This window comes from Natator depressus, chromosome 5, assembly GCF_965152275.1.
Source record: "Natator depressus isolate rNatDep1 chromosome 5, rNatDep2.hap1, whole genome shotgun sequence".
In the NCBI taxonomy this organism is placed as follows: domain Eukaryota; kingdom Metazoa; phylum Chordata; order Testudines; family Cheloniidae; genus Natator; species Natator depressus.
In genome coordinates this window covers 102,352,637-102,368,240 of record NC_134238.1, presented here as the reverse complement: position 1 = coordinate 102,368,240, position 15,604 = coordinate 102,352,637, and the positions used below count along the sequence as shown (strand labels likewise).

General features: G+C 39.9%; 1 protein-coding gene across 2 annotated transcripts in view; it reads right to left on the bottom strand.

Moving 5' to 3' along the window:
- The window catches only part of KDM4C (lysine demethylase 4C), a 453,801-nt gene that overhangs the window by 419,615 nt on the left and 18,582 nt on the right, over window positions 1–15,604 (bottom strand). Inside the window, exons 2-3 of one of the 2 annotated variants that reach the window (XM_074953333.1) lie at window positions 4,544–4,582; window positions 433–540 (exon numbers count right to left, since the gene is read on the bottom strand). The gene's annotated coding sequence lies outside the window, so the exon portion shown is untranslated. The remainder of the gene's footprint in view (window positions 1–432; window positions 541–4,543; window positions 4,583–15,604) is intronic. The other variant, XM_074953334.1, reaches the window with a different exon arrangement.

Below are 15,604 nucleotides of genomic sequence, written 5' to 3'. Positions count from 1 at the left end.
ATATTTCCTCAACAGCAACGGAAAGACCACATCCAACAGCTCTTATGAGTGAGCCTCTGGAGGTTGGGAATGTTCCACTGGTGCAATTCCTACCACATACACTCACACCTAAGCCAATGGGCTTTGTGCTAGGACAACCTCCCCTTCATTTCATGTGCAGGTCTTAATTTGATTGACAGGACATGAGGGAGGACAAGAGGGAAGGAAGAATAGAGGAGAGGGTAACAAGTGAGAGAGAGTGTAGTGGCACTTAAGGGAGGAATATTTTCCCACTATTTTTTAAAAATATTATTTATGGTATTTTCCCCACCCTTAGTCTCACATGATTGCCTTACTTGACGTACAGTGCTGTTTCTATTTTATTAGTTTTCCCCTGAACTGTGATGGGGATTGAGGCTGGAACCCCCGCTATATTTATGGATGTCCACTTACCTACAGTTATCTAGGAGACAAAGTGGTTTCTTCCCTTATTTATTTAAGGGATTTAAGTGTAATTTTCCTTATTCCTGAAATGCCGTTTGATTTTTCTCCTATATTTATCTGAAAAACAGAGGATTTTTCTTTAAAGTTTTGTTTTTTTAAGATGGACTTTTTACATTTAGGGACTTTTCCCCCCCAGATCCACACCCCACCCCCTGCTTCGTCCTTTCTTCCAAGCCCTCTTTAATTGGGGCTTTAAGGTAGGGAAAAATAAAGGGAGAAGAAAGATCTCATGCAATTTATAACTCTCCCTCCAGTAGAGCTACAAGGCTGGGTTATATCACCCCTGCCCTGTTCTGGACAATTTTGGGGAGGATAATTGGCAGTGATGTATAGCATGAACTCTGACAGCCAGGACTTAAGAAGTTAGTAAGGGCCTTTGTAGTAGGGTCATAACAGCAAAATTTCAACTGAAAATGAGTGTGTGTCAGCAATATTATCATCAGTCATGTGCATGTTCCTGCAGGTAATATTGCATGCAGGGCATTGAAGGACAGAGCGGGAGCCTATGATGCTGCTGAAGCATCTATGAATAGGAGTAATCCAAGAGGTTTGGCACTGGTGAATCAGTCTATGCTCCCAGCTACCTTGTGATACCACCAGGCTGCTTTCACCTGTTTTGTCTTGTAAGAAAGTTGCTAAATTCCATGACTTGTGACCCATTCATTGAAACATGTGGGCCAATGCACTAGGGAGCAGGTTCCATTCACTCTACCGAGACCTCATACCCAGTGGCCATCTTCATTCAGTGCACAGGCTGCCAGATGCAGTAGCGTAGCTGGGGGGGAGCGGGGCAGCGGCCGCTCCCCCACCGAGCAGAAGTGGTGCCTTTTTAATTCTTTGGTGTCTTTTTAATTTTTACTCACCCAGCGGCACTCCGGGTCTTCGGCGGTGGGTCAGGCGGCGGTCTGGGTTTTCAGCAGCACTTTGGCATTGGGTCCTTCACTCACTCCGGTCTTCGGCAGCATTGAGGTGGAGGGGGTCCTTCAGTGCCGCCGAAGACCAGAGCGAGTGAAGGACCCGATGCCGAAGTGCTGCTGAAGACCCAGAGCACAGCCTGACCCGCCGCCGAAGACCTGGAGCCTCGCCAGGTGAGTACTAGCGGGTGGTGCCTTTTTTTTTTTTTTTAATCTCTGCTCCCCCTGTTTTCTCCAGCTGGCTACGCCACTGGCCACATGCCCTGATCTGTAAAGGGGTTTCATGGTATGCTGAACAATGGGAGATTTGGCTAGGTCTTGGAAACCCCCAGAGGAGCATGAACCACACACTCACACTCACTATGCTGTATACCATTATGGCTTCCTTGCCCAAAGCTACCAGCATCAGGAACGAGGCCCTGTTGTTCAGGGTAGCCTTTCGGCATGCTCCTGGTAAGAAAGTTTGCAGTAGGGGCTGAGGGAGGCCAATTCTAGCACATTCCACAGAGAAGACTGGAGTAACGCAAAAGATATTGACATTCAAATCCCTTTCTATAAGCCTGAGTAGTTAGAACCAGACCTGAGCTGGGCCTGAGGTGCATGTCTAGGTTATTTGGCCTGTTCAATAGCTGTTTTGTCATCCTATTCCCTTTGGCAACCTTTGAGTAAAAGCTTTCTGTTCATACACAGGGACTTTTTCCCCCTCATTCAACATCACCTAATCCCAGGTTCAGGAATTGGATAGATGGTGCTCTGACTGCTTTAGAACATGTATCTGGTCAGATTTGGCTTCCTATTTGTCAGCCAGCAGAGCTGACCATGGTATCACTCCTCAATTTGTTCCCATTCTCAGTGCTTATCTTTGCTTGTAGCTTCAGGGGCAAGACTGGCTCAACATGATCAGCAGATTCCCTTCCCCAGTTGGATCATTGGCCAGCCTGTAAGAATGAAAATTCCTAAAGAGTTTTCTCCTAGGAAATACCCAATATGGAAGAGTCATCCTGGGCTCTGCACATGAAGAGCTGCTGTGCAACTGGGTGCCTCTATTGAGAACACATGGGTCGAAGAGTCATGACGCTGGGAATAAATTTAAGACTTTTATTACTTTTGATTAAGCAACATATAAACATCTTTAATCCTGAATTTCCTCAATCCTTGGAAAAAATTCTTCTCACCCTTATTTTCAGCATCCTATTTTGCAAACAAATCAGTTACTGCAAACGAAAGTCAGAAGGGGAGGGGAGGGGGAAAGAAAATCAGGGCTTAATATGGGAGACCAACGTCAGCCTTAAGTATGGTGTCATTACCAACAGCTCCATAAAACTGTGCAGCACCTTGGACTTGGTCCAATTCCAACTGAAGTCAATTGAAATTGGGATCAGGCCCACTGATACTTTGGAGAGGTGCTATGTAAAAAAATAAATAAATACTACCTACATAGTATGAATTCCCTACACAGATATCATCTTAGTGCAAAAGATAATAGAAATCCCTGAAACAAATATAGATGTTAACAAGTGACACCAGAACAATGTTTTATTGATTATCTGTCAATTGTTAAAAGCTATTAACAGACCTCTACCATTAGAGCTAAAGACTGCATCTCTTTCATGTCCTCTTCTACATCTGTACTAAAGAGAAAATTGCTCCTAAAGTTCAGATGATACAAAAGTTGTGGGGGCTTTGTTCATTCATTTCCCTTGCTAGCTAGTTCACGCATTAATCTTTTTCATCTTTATTCAGTGTCTGTGGCTTGAGAACCGCTTCTCTCCCTTTCAGAAGTTGCTTCTAAGTTTATCTTCTGTAGGGGAAGGAAACCAATATTCAAGTCTCAGCTAGTAAGCAGACGTTAATCCGTTAATTGCAATCATTATGATAACTTATCAAGCAGTAATTATACATTTTTGAGAGTCTGGAAATATTTCAAGGAGCAGGTTGAGACTAGAAAAATATACCCGATTATGTCATACTATACTACATACAAAGAATCTAGTATTTTGATATGTTAAGAATGCGTTTACTAGTCCTTCACTGCTGGGATAGAAAATTTCTCAATAACTGGACTCTTTGCAAACTCATACTCTGCTTCTATTGTGATATTATGTTTTAGATATTTTCAATTTACAGGTCATTCACATAGTTAGAACACACCTGTAGTCAGCAAATATTTCAAATTCATTTATCTTTAAGTTTTGTCCTCACTCAGCATGCATGTGTACCATTGGGGAGGGAAAAAAGGTGATTTTCCTTTTTATGCTTATACTATCCTCTTCCTCTGCCTATACAGTTGGACTCATGGTAGTAAGGCAGCGTGGCTTTACAAGTAGAAGACGACAAAAAGATACTACCAACCTAACTTTTAAAACCACTAAAAACTTTCTCTATAGAAAGACTGTTTTAGAATGCGGCATAAACAAGGCAACAAATGATTCAATGTAAGAGGTCCTAATTGCACTTTGAGATGGCTACTCATCACTCATGGGTAATGTACCTATCCTAAAAACTTACACTGATGTCTTTGTACCACTCGGCACGATCACGTGTTCTATGCATGTGCTGATGCATCTTATAGCTAGAGCAGTAGCAACAGCCATTGTTACAGTTGTTTGCAGGCACAACACTTCTTCCTCTATCCCCCCAGATGGTGTCTTGGTGGATATACTGCAGATGGGATTTCATTCGCCGCAATCTTTGCTATCCAAGCAAAATAGCATGTACATACAATTATATCCAAAACCAATCCACAACACATTAAAAGCATAGTAAGGTTTCAAAGTCAAGGACTCAAAAGTTAAGCCCCAAATGAGCACTGCCTTCTAGACGTTCCTATAGCTGCCTTGAAGAATTAACTTTTAGTTTGCTGATATCTTCCTACTTTACTGGCCAAACAGATACAGTGAAAGGATGGACACAGGAATCTAAGACCAGAACGTTGATGCCCAGTTTACTCAATGAGGGGAAAATTTACTAAAAAATTCAGCACCGGAATTTGTCCTCAGAGTCAGTATCTTAACTCAGAATAGGAGAGAGACAGACAGAGAGTCACACACACAGAGCAAAATCAATCACTTCACATAAAATAAAAATCTCTGTATTGCAGGGCAAGAGAAAGAATGCTATAGAAAAAAAAAAGGGTAATTTGTTACCTGTGAATTAGTGTCTTCAATTCCTTCTTTTACTTCCTCCTACCAACAAGTGTAGACAAAAATTATTAGATATAGACAGAGAGAGAGAGAGAGAGATTAAAATCAGTTATACAATACCAGATATTTACAAAGTGCCTCAAATGATATAACGTACAAAAAATTTCCAATCTACTGGCCTGATCCTGCAAGCACTTAAGCATGGAGTTATTTTACTCATACGAGCATTTTATTTAATCTCCAGAGTTTTCGGGATCAATTCTTCCATAAAATTAAAACAATGACGAGGTGAAACATGAGACTGTGGCTCATGAAAGGGAGGCTGTGGAGGTAATGGATAAAGACAAGAGGAAGAGAGATTCTTGGAGAAGTGGATTTTCAGATGGTGGAATCCAAGAGAAATTCAGAAAAACACAAAATTTCTTTGACCATCAGTACACATTGTTGCAATCCCAACAGGAAAAATTTAATTGCCAGCAAAAACGTTGCTTCCACCCAATGAAGACTGGAAACAAGTGAGTAGTGGCATTGTAAATCTTTAACATATAAGGTGCAACAGCCCCACCATTCTGACTTCTGATCTCCTGCTTCTAGTAGTAACAATAGGAGAAAATAAGCTCATTTGTCAGAGCTGTTGTAGAAGGTGGCCGAAGGAAAAAAGAAATTATATTTGGTGTCAATTATTAACATATATACATATATACACATATACACATATACACATACACACATATATATACATATACACATACACACATACACACATATATATACATATACACATACACACATATATATACACATACACACATATATATAAACCCACATTCTAGTGCAGATAACTGAATTTAAAAAGCTACATACAACTATGCTAAATGACATGCACATATGGCCTGATGTGTGTTCATGCCCACCATTGCAATATATACATAATGGTGGATATTTGCTATTTATAAGCCCGTACTGGCAGCAAAGTATCACTGGAAAGAGGTCATACAGGATATTTGATCTCTGTGTACGTATTTGATTTTCAAGCCTTCACCTTCAGACAATTTAAAAAAAGTACACTGGTCTCCTTAACATGGCTTACAGATTACCTCTACAGAATACAGATCCACTCTATTCCCCCAAGCCCAAAGGAAAATTAATATTCCCTCCTTACTCATCATTCTATACTTTCTCAAACAGTCTGAAATCTGTTATAAATGCATATGTTACCTAAGAGTACATATGCTACCTAACTGTACTACATACAGAGAGATCCTATGAACAGCTCTGGAAATTAAAATGGTGTGGCTTCATTCCAGGCAAATTATGAGACATCATATAATAACTAGGACTGTCAAGTGATTATTTTTTTAATCGCAATTAATCGCACAGTTAAACAATAACAGAATACCATTTATTTAAATATTTGGGTGTTTTCTACATTTTCAAATACATTGATTTCAATTACAACACAGAATACAAAGTGTACAGTGCTCATCTTATATATATTTTTGATTACAAGTATTTGCACCGTAAAAAAAAACAAAAATAGTATTTTTCAATTCACCTAACACAAGTACTGTAGTGCAATCTCTTTATCACAAAAGTTGAACCTACAAATGAAGAATTATGTACAAAAAACCTGCATTCAAAAATAAAACATTCTAAAATTTTAGAGCCTGCAAATCCACTCAGTCTTACTTCTTGTTCAGCCAATCCCTCCGACAAACAAGTTTGCATACATTTGTAGGAGATAATGCTGCCCGCTTCTAGTTTACAGTGTCACCTGAAAGTGAGAACTGGCGTTTTCATGGCACTGTTATAGCTAGCATCTCAAGATATTTACTCGCCAGATTTGCTAAAGATTCTTATGTCCCCTCATGCTTCAACCACCACTGTAGGGGACATGCATCCATGCTGATGATGGGTTCTACTCGATAACAATCCAAAGCAGTGCAGACCAATGCATGTTCATTTTCATTATCTGAGTCAGACAGCACCAGCAGAAGGTTGATTTTCTTTTTTGGTGGTTCAGGTTCTGTAGTTTTGGCTGCGGAGTATTGCTCTTTTAAAGACTTCTGCTCCATACCTCGTCCCTCTCAAATTTTGGAATGCACTTCAGATTCTTAAACCTTGGGTCAAGTGCTGTAGCCATTTTTAGAAATCTCACATTGGTATCTTCTTTGTGTTTTGTCAAACCTGCAGTGAAAGTGTTCTTAGAATGAACCACATGTGTTGAGTCATCATCCAAGACTGCTATAACATGAAATATATGGCAGAATGCAGGTAAAACAGAGCATACATACAATTCTCCCCCAAAAAGTTGAATCACAAATTTAATTAATGCATTATTTTTTTAACAAGCGTCATTAGCATGGAAGCACGTCCTCTAGAATGGTGGCCGAAGCGTGAAGGGGCATACAAATGTTTAGCATATCTGGCAGGTAAATACCTTGCAATGCCATCTACAAAAGTGCCATGAAAATGCCTGTTCCTATTTACAGTGTCACCAGAAAGCGAGACGAGGGCAGTATTATCTCCTGTAAATGTACACAAACTTGTTTGTCTTAGCAATTGGATGAAGAAGAAGTAGGGAGGGCTGAGTGGACTTGTAGGCTCTGAAGTTTTACATTGTTTTGTTTTTGAGTGCAGTTATGTTACCCCCCCCAAAAAAATCCACATTTGTAAATTGCACTTTCAGGACAAAGATTGCACTACAGTACTTGTATGAGGTGAACTGAAAAATACTATTTCTTTTGTTTGTCATTTTTACAGTGCAAATATTTGTAATAAAAAATATATACTTTGATTTCAATTACAACACAGAATATATATATGAAAATGTACAAAAACATCCAAAATATTTAATAAATTTCAATTGGTATTCTATTGTTTAACAGTGCGATTAAAACTGCAATTAATTGTGATTACTTTGAGTTAATCGCATGAGTTAACTGTGATTAAAATCGACAGCCCTAATAATAATTAGTAACTTCAGTGTAACATATAGGGTATGTCTACAGGCAATGAAAAATCCGCAGCTGGGCCCTGTCAGCTGACTCAGGCTTGTGGGTCTCTGGCTATGCGGCTTTAAATTGCGTAGATGTTTGGGCTCACAAGAGGGGAGGGTCCCAGAGCCTGGGGTCCAGCCCTGATTGTCTGCACTGCAATTTTATAGCCATACAGCCAGAGTTCCATAAGCCCGAGTCAACTGACATGGGCCAGCCGCAGGTGTTTTACTGCAGCGTAGCCACACCCATAAATTCATTATCTCCTATCCTAGATTGTTGTATAGCATTCCTGTATACTGTTAAACAGTTGTTTTCCTTCAACTTATACAAAAAAGCACAAATGACTTCATATGTTATTTTACAGCTATACATTTTAAAAATCATTACAATTTTTTCCTTCTATATGGAAAAAGACTTTTCCGCTACTATAAAGTATAGCTTGTTCTTGTTCATTTATCTGTTGACTAAGCATTGCCCCAAACCCTCCTACTGAGGTATCAGCCTGAAATGAGTTTTGTAATAAACTAAATTAAGAAGAACTGGAGTTTGCCAGGTGATTATTTGCTGTCTCACTCTAGAGTAGTCAAATATGCAACTTCATCTAAGTACACTTAGTGAGTAGAGCAGTGGTTCTCAACTCTGGTCCACCGCTTGTTCAGGGAAAGCTCCTGGCGGGCTGGGTCGGTTTCTTTACCTGCCACGTCCGCAGGTTCGGCTGATCGCGGCTCCAACTGGCCATGGCTCACCGCTCCAGGCCAGTGGGGGCTGCAGAAAGCGGCGCGGGCCGAGGGACGTGCTGGCCACCCTTCCCGCAGCCCCCACTGGCCTGGAACAGCAAACTGCAGCCAATGGGAGCCGTGATGGCCGAACTTGCAGACGTGGCAGGTAAACAAACCGACCCAGCCCGCCAGGGACTTTCCCTGAACAAGCGGTGGACCAGAATTGAGAACCACTGGAGTAGAGCATCCATTTCAGCTAAATTATATATAGTATTGCACATAAACAAATGTGTTAATAAGATGTTTCAGTTGCACAAGTAAGCACTCATAACACAGGTAATGGAAACATAACTACCTCCTTGAGTGTGTGCATAATCCAACAGTTTTCATTTACATAGTCTCAATTTATCTCCCAAATAACTCAATATATTAGTTAAATTTCAGTAAAATGATTGGTTAAGGTATAGCTAAGAAGAACTCAAGTTTTACTATATAGTCTGCAGTCAGTCAGAAAGTGAGTGTGTGTGTGTGGGGGGGGAAATGGGAACAGGGAATGGGGGTGGGGAAACTGGGATCATGTTTGGCTAAGGGCAGGAATGGGAACAGGGACACAGGTGTAAGGCTCTGTGGTGTCAGAGCTGGGAAGGGGGACACTAAGGAAGGAAACTGGAATCGTGCTTGCTGGAAGTTCACCCCAATAAACATTGAATTGTTTGCACCTTTGGACTTCGGGTATTGTTGCTCTCTGTTCATGCGAAAAGGACCAGGGAAGTAAGTGGGTGAAGGAATAAGCCCCCTAACATGCTCATTTTATGATTTGTGAATTATTTAACTGCTTTACAGCCAGGGTGGAGTGACTTCTTAGTTTCAGGCTTTGCCAGCATAGTTAACGTGTCAAAATCTCCCTAGTATAGATGCACTTATACCACTATGAAACTGCCTATACGAGTATAGCTTACACTTGTTTGGCAAAGCAAAATAAGCTATCCTGGTAAAAAGCACCTTGTACCAGTATAACATATCTACTGTATGGCTTTTACTGGAATAACTATGTTGGTAAAGCAAAACAAAATGAACAGAAGTTAACACCAGTTACTGACATAGGTATGCCACAGAGCAGGCCAATTTAATAGAAAAAAATCTCTATGTAAAATCTGAAAGTCTATTAACAATTAAGAAAACAAGTACAACACATCCACTTTAACAATTTAAGACTACAAAATGGAAAGACAGTAAAGAACTAGCATATATAAATAAAATCTCTTTTTGTAACTCATGATTTAAACAAACTGTCTTTAAATTGTTATTTTTATCCATCACGAATATTAAACTGCAACGGAACCTTTGTTGCCCCATCTGCAAAGACCAGAATGTCGCCTACTTTTACAGGTACTCTTAGGCAATGTTAGTGAGACGGCTACACTCAAATCCAAGTATCGTAATGATTTCCATAACAAAGACATGGAAGGTTTTTGACAAGCAATAGGAAAGCATAAAGATTTGGTTCTCTCATTCAGACTGAGCCTCAAGCTAACAATTGCCATGCTTCAACTAACTGCGAAGTTTGTCTGCCAACTTTGATGCTCCAATGACTGCCCATACTTTGAGCCTTAAAAATCACCTACAAGAGTCCCACGTATAGTGTGATTATGCAAGCATGTAAATTTGCTCCATAACTGCTGATAATTTTTGAGTTACTGAATAATTGTGGTCCAGAATCTAAACTTAAAAAGTTTCTAGCCCTTGTAGCTGCAAAGGAAACCTTCAAAACTTCAGCCAAGAGTAAATCAATAAAGCAATGTTCGCCTGTCTAGGGACAGCCTGAAATGATAGCTCAAGGAACTATGAGCTGCTCACATTAAGCTCAAAATGTTGACTCTGAAGCCTAATGATGAATATTTTAAAATGTCGGCATTAACTACAGCACTTGAAACATTCATTCACCCAAAGCAAGAAGAAAAAAATTTTAGGGTGAATACTACCAATTTTAACATAATCTAAGATACAAAAATGATCTTTCACCTGTTTTGCTGGCAGTGGGAATTTTTGTGTGTGTGTTTTTACAAAGTTACCCTGTTTGAGTGCAGAAGTAACTGGTGTGTACAGGACTGACACACTGAGTTTTTTTAGGTTTCAGAGTAGCAGCCAGGTTAGTCTGTATCCGCAAAAAGAAAAGAAGTACTTGTGGCACCTTAGCAACCAATAAATGTATTTGAGCACAAGCTTTCGTGAGCTACAGCTCACTTCATCGGATGCATTCAGTGGAAAATACAGTGGGTAGATTATATAAACAGAGAACATGAAACAATGAGTGTTACCATGCACACTGTAACGAGAGTGATCAGGTAAGGTGAGCTATTACCATCAGGAGAGCAGGGGCGGAAAAAACCTTTTGTAGTGATAATCAGACACCACTGACTTCCTGAGGAAACTATAATCCATCGGTGATCTTCCTGAAAACACCATCCTAGCCACTATGGCTGTAGAAGCCCTCTACACCAACATTCCACACAAAGACGTCAGGAACAATATCCCCAATAATGTCACGGCAAACCTCATGGCTGAATTTTGTGCCTTTGTCCTCACCCGTAACTACTGCACATTTGGGGACAATGTATACCTTCAAATCAGCGGCACTGCTATGGGTACCTGCATGGCCCCATAGTATGCCAACATTTTTATGGCTGACTTAGAACAACGCTTCCTCAGCTCTCGTCCCCTAATGTCCCTACTCTACTTGCGCTATGTTGATGACATCATCATCTGGACCCATCGAAAAGCTGCCCTTGAGGAATTCCACCATGATTTCAACAATTTCCATCCCACCATCAACCTCAGCCTGGACCAGTCCACACAAGAGATCCACTTCCTGGACACTACGGTGCTAATAAGCGATGGTCACATAAACACCACTCAATACCGGAAACCTACCGACCGCTATGCCTACCTACATGTCTCCAGTTTTCATCCAGACCGCACCACACGATCTATTGTCTACAGCCAAGCTCTACGACACAACCGCATTTGCTCCAACCCCTCAGACAGAGACAAACACCTACAAGATCTCTATCAAGCATTCTTACAACTACAATACCCACCTGCTGAAGTGAAGAAACAGATTGACAGAGCCAGAAGAGTACCCAGAAGTTACCTACTACAGGACAGGCCCAACAAAGAAAATAACAGAACGCCACTAGCCGTCACCTTCAGCCCCCAACTAAAACCTCTCCAACGCATCATCAAGGATCTACAGCCTATCCTGAAGGACGACCCATCACTCTCACAGATCTTGGGAGACAGGCCAGTCCTTGCTTACAGACAGCCCCCAACCTGAAGCAAATACTCACCAGCAACCACACACCACACAACAGAACCACTACCTCAGGAACCTATCCTTGCAACAAAGCCCCTTGCCAACTGTGTCCACATATCTATTCAGGGGACACCATCACAGGGCTGAATCACATCAGCCACACTATCAGAGGCTCGTTCACCTGCACATCTACCAATGTGATCTATGCCATCATGTGCCAGCAATGCCCCTCTGCCATGTTCATTGGCCAAACCAGACAGACAGTCTCTATGTAAAAGAAGAAATGGACACAAATCAGACGTCAAGAATTGTAACATTCAAAAACCAGTCGGAGAACACTTCAGTCTCTTTGGTCACTCGATTACAGACCTAAAAGTGGCAATTCTTCAACAAAAAAATCTTCAAAAACAGACTCCAAGGAGAGACTGCTGAATTGGAATTAATTTGCAAACTGTATACAATTAACTTAGGCTTGAATAAAGACTGGGAGTGGATGGGTCATTACACAAAGTAAAACTATTTCCCCTTGTTTACTTCCCCTCCTACTGCTCTTGTAAAGTGCTGGAAATGGCCCACCTTGATTATCACTACAAAAAGTTCCCCGCCCCCTCCGACCTCCTGCTGGTAATAGCTCACCTTACAGTGTGTATGGTAACACCCATTGTTTCATGTTCTCTGTGTATTTTAATCTCCCCACTGTATTTTCCACCGAATGCATCCGATGAAGTGAGCTGTAGCTCACGAAAGCTTATGCTGAAATAAATTTGTTAGTCTCTAAGGTGCCACAAGTACTCCTTTTCTTTTTGAGTTTTTTTAAGTGATTTGCTTCATGTTGATATATATATTAATTACCAAATTAAACAGGTGATGAAATCTGCCTATATCAAACTAAAGGGAAACTGCTAAAGAAAAAAAAAAAGAGGGAAGGGAAACACAGTAATAACTGAATTTCTTGACAAAAATCAGGGTCCGGCCTGTTAAATGAGGATAATTACTTATATCTTAGAACAGAAGTGTACCATATTGTGCACTTAATCACACACATACAGTCATCAGTCATGAAAAACAGAGCAAGAGAAGAATCTACAGTTACATTTCTTTTTTTATATCATAACAAAAAGAAAGGGCCTCTACATTCAGCCATAGTTACCTGAATCTCACTTGTCCAAATTACTGTGAGCCAGCTGTGATTTCTCTCTAACAAAGGGAGCCAGGAGGATCACCTTTTGTTATGCACACTCCTTTGCCACACACTCAAAGCTGTCAAGCTATTAAATAGCATCTACTGGTGCAACCGTTTTGTTTTGCTAATCACAGCTTTCCCCTTCCCCCCATGGTAACTTGTTTTGCGTTTTGGAAACCAAAACAGGATAATATGACTTCAAAAGTTAACTTAGTAAAACTCAAATTTGGAAATTGATTTTGACAGTCATTTTAAAACAAACTGCACATAATGCACCAGACACCAATGTCACCTAACATCTGTCATGTGCCCTATTAAGTTGAATGAACAGTGATCCACTGAACAGTTCATTCTGGAATTTAAGTTGCACAAAACCTATAATCTTGAACTCCAGAAAAAGATTACCCCCTCACAATATTCCCTCTCCCCCACTTTCTTCCAAGCTCCCCCATTTCTTCTCTAGGGTCTATCACTTTTCTTCTCTCTCCTTCAATACAATGAACTGATTGCTACTCTCATCCCAGCTTCCACCAGCACATCCGTAGAATTTTGCTGCCTACCCTATGCAAGTCTGGAAGTCAGCACTCTTCCCAAAATGCTGTCAGTTGCAATTTTCCTTTCATGGGTACGTGAGGCTGGGCTTGGCTTCTGGATTTGAGAGAGCACTGTGCAAGACATGCACAAATAGAGAGAGCCTGGCCCACCACTGCTGCCATGCTCCACACACACAGCCACCAGCTAGTGTACCGCGAGGCAAAGATTAAGCTGCAGGTTTCATAGCAATACCATAATGACACCACAGTTTTGTTAATGAGATCCAGATGATTTCATCATTACATCTACAGCACTTAACACCCAAGGACACACAAAATGGTTTATGTGCTAAATATTTTACAATCTAAATTAGCCACACTACAAAGCAGTAAATTCCAGAGTGGATGAGAAAAGGAAGGAAGGCATGAGAGACAGAGACAATGGCTCTTAGCAAACCATCACTTCAATTCATATAGCTCTCAGGTTATTTAGTAGCAGTTTCCCCATCTTCTTTCCATCTTCTCCTTATTAGTGATGTTTGCAGGGCACATATGACAACAGAACAGCAATTATGACTGGGAGTTTACGAAGGCTACGTCTACACCACAAATGATTTTGGTATAACTTCCTTCACTCAGGGGTGTGAATAATCCACAATCCTGAGCAACCTAAATTATACCAATCTCAGCACCAGTGTGGACAGCGCTATGTGGGGGGAGAGCTTCTCTCACTGATATGGCTACCACCTCTCGTGGAGGCAGGAAGTAAGTTGACAGAAGAGCTCTCTCCTGTCGGCTTAGAGCATCTTCACCAGAAGCATTGGTGCAGCTGTGCTGCTGTGGAGTAGACATAGCCCAAGAAAGTATTAATTTGGGATGGGAAGGGATAGGAAGGAGAGAAGTGGGACTGGAACTGGAAGACAGAAACAGGAAGTTCTTCCATGCACAGAGGGAGGCATATAAACACAGATTTGTGAACAGAGTTGGTCCAAATGATTTTGATTTAAAATGTTGATTAACATGAACAATTCTGCCAAAAATTGGAAAACGGGTCCATCTTAAACTCTGCAAAATGGAAACAACTTCAACATTTTTTTTGAAAAATGTTTAATTATGGAACTAAATGCTCGCATGAAAATTAAGTGCATGAAGTCTGTGCACCTGACTTTGAAACAGCAAAACCAGAACTTATGAACTGATTAGGAATTCTAAAGTCACTATTTATTGTATTTGGCTGCCACACATACATATTTGATCTTGTTAAATCTTCAAATATTTTCTTTTAAAAAATGTAAACTCCTTCTAAAATAAATATCATGGTTTGGTTGACACCCATCAGAAATGTAATAGCTGTCAGTTAAAAAGTTTGCACATTCCTAAAAATGTTAAGGTCTAAAATTATTTTACTCTTACTCTGATATACAAAGATTCAATCAGGAATTTTAATATAAAATCTGAATGTATGGGGTTTTAGTGGTTGACCTACATGGCTAAATAGAAATACAGATCCAAAATTGCTTTAAAAAATGCATTTTAGACTATTTGAGCATTTCTCAATTTTTGTTTGTAAAAATTTGAATAGGCAGCAAACTTATTTTCAGGTTTGATTTCCTTATCTTGATTGGAAAAATAATATTTTTAAAAAACAATTTACAAATGACCCATGAAAGTTAATTGATTTCAACATGAGCAGAATTAAACCCATAAACATTATTCCTCTACACCTTTTACTAATGGTGTGAAAAGACATTTTAAAACAGTTGATTTTGGAAATGGGCAAGAAAAAAAATCAAAAGTAATCATTTTTATTTTTTCTTCCTACCCCTAACTTTAAGAGGGATTTTTTTTTCCCATGCAGACTTACATGTGGAACTCATTAACTTTACTGTGAGTGCCCTCCTACAACCTCATAAATACTGCTGAAAACTTTAGCTCTGAAGAACCCCTGAAATTTCAGAGAAGGTTCATTGCCAGAGCTACCAGTCTAATAATGCTGGTAGCACAAATAGCATGCTGAACTAGGTCTAAATTGTATTCTGGGATACAATATACAAACAGTTAAAAAAAAAAAATAGTATGTTATTTAAAAATTAGGGCTGTCAATCAATCACAGTTAACTCAAGCATTTAACTCAAAACAAATTAACTTGATTAAAAAACTTAATCACGATTAATTGCAGTTTTAATCACACTATTAAAAACAATAATAGAATTTACCAAATTAAATTATAAATATTTTGATGTTTTTCTACATTTTCAAATGTATTGATTTCAATTACAACCCAGAATACAAAGTGTACAGTGTTCACTTTACGTTA